Here is a 4868-nt window from a genome sequence, read left to right as displayed (position 1 = left end):
TTCATCTTTTGTTCCTCGCCCCAGCCCTGCGAGGAAGGTACTGGTGTGAAAAGCAAAGCTTGAGGCTGGCAACTCACCTGGATCTGACAGTTGGTAAATGCTACAGTGTCCCCACTGGTAAATGCTACAGTGTCCCTACTGTGTGCTGGAAATACCACAGTGAACAAGGCAGAGAAGCCACGTCGGTTCGGAGCTTGTGTTCTAGCAAGTCTAACCATTGTAGTACAGACCGTCTTCTGATTCTCTGGGGATTTTTTCTTTCTCTCATTTAGCGAGCTGTCTCTCATTGCCAGTGTATCATCAGCAATTTTACTGATTTGGGTGGTTTCTGCAGTTAAAATATCAGGTATTCTGGGAGTGTTATTGTTTGTGGGCCCCTGACTGAAAAGTTGGTGGCACTAAACCTTGCATCTAATTCGTTCAGACTACATACCGTTCATTCACAAAGCAAGAAGCACCATCTGACTAATGTTTTGCACATTACCATTTCACTTCCAAATGTCAAGAATGATTTTTAAACTGTAAAGTAGTTAACAACACACCAAAAATCCTTCAAATGTGTTACAGTTGAGGTATTCACATACATTGTAGCTGCTGCATCTTACTTTTCACGTGTTTGACAAACATGATTTTACTACCAAGCTGCAACTTACTAGGACTGACTTTCATTTCAAAAGGATCCCATGCACATTTCTTCACAATGGGTCTTTGTGTGACATACAAAGAGTTATATGATTTTTTTTTTTCCATAATTGGCAGGCAAGAGTTCTGTTCTTGTTTAGGTCACTTTTAACCCTAAACTTTCCTTTGCCTTTTCAATTCTTGTGCTTTCTTTTTCATTATGAGTTTAAATCCAACTGAGCAACCTGATCTCTGACTCCTAGAAAAAACATTTCCAACCATACAAGGAGCATTTTGTTTGTGGTAGCAACACTACCCTCTAAACACTAAAGAAGATGTTGGTTTTGGCCGACACATACCTACATTTTTAACGGAATAGCAAACACTTGATAATCATTGTTCTCTAAACTGACGTTGGTTTGTAATTTGTCTGCCAGACACTTCCATGGCAGCATTTGCCTTTCTTCACGCAGGCTTGCTTCCTTCCCGAGGTCTGGTATTTTTCTTCTCTCTAAGACAGTTCCTAGTCGGAGATGTCCGCGTTCATCATGTGACGGTCATGCATGGTCAGTAGGAAGAGACCCACGTAATTACATAAAAGTCTGTCAGAACATGCCAGAAACCTGGATGAGTCTTCTAGAAAATCTCAACAGTGAACGACACACCATTGCTTTCCCAGAACTATCTTGCCCGCTTTAGCATCCCACCTGTGCTTATTTACCTGTGTTTAGACACAGCGGTGCTTGGAAATTTCCCCCAAGTTACAGGAGAGAATAGAAAATGGAGTTATTTTCTCATGAAAGATCATGAAAAGAGCTAAGGTTAATGAAATCATTTTGTTCTTAGCATTACCAAATTTAGGACTTAAGAACTGCCAATCTCCTAACGGTTTAGTACATTTATTCTTCCAAGTCAAAGAGCACGTCTGAACTGTCTTCAACGCAAAGTTCTTAACGTGGGGCCGAGCACACGCTGGCGCTCGATAGCTATGACTGACTGACTGACCACCCCACAACTGTTTGCCTGGGGTGCCAAGAAGCTTTGGCACACCCGTCCTCAATTAACAGATTGGATAGTTGCTAATTATCTGGATGAGGGATTTGGCTCCTTGAGCTTGCCTTTTTTTTTGCAAACAGGAAGAAAAGATTCCACCATAGTGTTCTGAATTATTGGAATTTGTCCCCTGTGGCCTAGCATGATGTCACACTGACATTTTCTCGCAAGTAGTTTTTGAGGTGAATTTGGAATTTAGAAAATTAACCTAATAAGTTAAATACATGACTTAATTTTGAAAGTACCCTAAATCTGAGTGCTCTCATTGTGACGAAGACTTTAGAAATGCAGGTTTGGGGAAAATGTTATTTTCAGGATATTTAGTTATTTCCGTGGTTAACCACTGACGATTTGTTGGTGGACTGCCCACCAGGTGGGTTGTCCACGAAAGGCTGTTTGTCTACACTGACTCCTTTTGCCACCCGCTGTACTTCTGTTGCCTTTGTATGTCATGGCCACCATGGTCAGCAATACAAACTCGTTAGACATTAGCACAGCAAAATCACACAGCGAAAGAGACTTTTTAGCGAAAACACAGACTCTTGTGCATATATAAACATCATACAAAAGTTAATTAGAAATTCCTTTCGCTTTTAATTCTTATGGTAGATTTTTTTTTAAAGACATATAATCTATTTTGTTCATAAGTAGAGTATAGTGAACATTTCACTTTGATGACCAAGAATCTTGTTGAATTCCAGAAACTTCAACTGCAACATCAGTTTTCATCATAGACTACCACAATTGTGTTAGAAGATAAATGATTAGACAAGTTATATATCAATTTCAATCTTTGAAAATTCATTCACTCATAAAACATGCAAAAAGAAAATAAGGTTAACAACAAAAACAAAACAACTATGACAACAAAGAATATTAGAATATTAATTCTCAAGCCACACTTCCCAGGATTGAAACTGGCTCTTCCTCTTCCAAGGTGCGTGACCAAGGGCAATACTTAAGCCTTCTGTGCCCCCGCCTTTTTTTTTAATGGATTCCCTGAGCAAGATATGTAGTTTTATAATTTAATCTCGAGTTGCTGTTCTTTCACTGTAGAGTTAAATACTCATCTTTGTACAGACATTTACATTCTATCAGGATTAATTTTTCTATGACTCTAAAGTGCATTATCGGGGGTCCCCACCCCCCAGGCTGTGGACCGGTACTGGTCCGTGGCCTGTCAGGAACTGGGCTGCACACAGGAGGTGAGCTGTGGGCAAGTGTAGCTCCATCTACATTTGCGGCTGCTCCCCAGCGCTAGCATCACCGCCACAGCTTCACCTCAGATCATCAGGCGTTAGATTCTCATGGGAGCATCAGTCCCTGGTGCCACTGCCTTTTGTGACCTTTACTCAGATGTTGATTCTGGGCTATATTTTGTGGTGTGCGTGATCACCCATATCTGAAATCCGAAACCAAGACCACATAGTAAACTTTTCCTAAAATTAAGCAAAGTTTCCTACCCAATATTCATTCTCATCTTAGCCAAAGGCTTCCAAACTACATGTTATACTGACAACTTAATCCATATTACAAAATATGCAAAATCATTACTAAGATATATAGAAAGAGAATTTATGTTTTGTTTTCTTTCTTTGAAAGTTGTAGACATTTTGTAATCCATGTGAAGCCCAACTAAACTGTTAAAAGTATCGGTGCTTCCACTATTCCTGACTTCCAGGTCATCTGGAGAATATTTGACTATTTGTTTCCCTTCCACAATGGCCACCAGCCGTGTTCAACTACACAAATGTTCATATAAGTTAAGGAAAAATCAATATGTACCTTCAATCACCAATGTTAGATGTGAAAAACCTTCCTTGACTTGATAAAAGATAAGATACTGGACAGTCTATGCTTCTTATAGAGACCTAAGTAGGAAATAAAGGAACCTAGGAAATTTTTGGAGATAAAAAAGGGAAAAAGGGCCATTAGTGTTTAGGAAGAAAGTAGGTTCTGCTTAGAATAAAATAAAGAAGGAAAATCTTGCTATTTACAAATCTCCTGACCTTCAGCACAGCCATGATTAATTCTACTGGAATAATAGCTATTGGCAATAATTTTGTCCTTTTGTAGATCACCCATCCATAATCTTTTATTGTTTCTCTAGAGAAATCCAAACTCTCTCATATTTTTTAATTGTATATATGTTTCCATCAGGAGTCAGAAAATTACATGTAAGACCTGTATCTATCTAAGTCTGAAAGCTATCTAAGGGGAGCTTAGCAATTTAAATAATATTCTAGTTGACTAACATGACAAAAAAAAATCCAAAGCCCTTTTTTCGTGCCAACATCCACCTTGTAAAATATGTTTTGGTGGGGGGTTGGGTTCTTCCTTTACTTTTTAAAATGCAATTGACTCAGGAAAAACAAACAAAACTGTTCACTTATTTCTGCCAACCTCTACCCCCCACCCCTGGCAACCACCAATCTGATCTCTGTCTATCAAGCTGGGTTTATCTATTTATTGATTTATTTTTAGATTCCACATATAAGAGGGATTATACAATATTTGTCTTTCTCCTTCTGACTTATTTCAGTTAGCATAATGTTCTAGCGGTCCATCCATATTACTGTGAATGATGATTTCATTCTTTTTAATGGTTGTATAATATTCCATTGTGTGTGTGTGTGTGTGTGTGTGTGTGTGTGTGTGTGTGTGTGTGTGTGTGTGTGTGATTGTTTCTTTACCCATTCATCCATCAATGAACTCTTAGGTTGGTTCTATATCTTAGCTATTGTAAATAATGCTGCAATGAACGTGGGGGTGCAGATATCTTTTTGAGTTATTGTTTTCATTTTCTTCGGATAAAATCCCAGAAATGGAATTGCCAGATAATATGTTAGTTTTATTTTTATTTTTTTGAGGAAACTCCATACTGTTTTACATAGTAGCTACACCAATTTACATTTCCAACAATATACAAGTGTTCCCTTTTTCTACATCTTTGCCAACACTTATTCTTTCTAGTCTTTTAAAAAATAAATTTATTTATTTAAATTAGTTTTCAAGTAGACAGTATGTTAGTTAGACATCTATAATGTTCATAAAACAATCCCCTCAATTGCCCCCTCCCTTCCCTGGCCCTCCACCTAGCCATCATCTTAATGCTAACTGCATTCCCTCTGCCGTGCTCCCCATCTCCGTGCCCAACTATCAACTACTAATTTGTACTTCTTTAACCCTTCACC

This window comes from Pteropus vampyrus, unplaced genomic scaffold (assembly GCF_000151845.1).
Source record: "Pteropus vampyrus isolate Shadow unplaced genomic scaffold, Pvam_2.0 Scaffold99, whole genome shotgun sequence".
In the NCBI taxonomy this organism is placed as follows: domain Eukaryota; kingdom Metazoa; phylum Chordata; class Mammalia; order Chiroptera; family Pteropodidae; genus Pteropus; species Pteropus vampyrus.
This window is presented reverse-complemented; position numbering follows the sequence as displayed.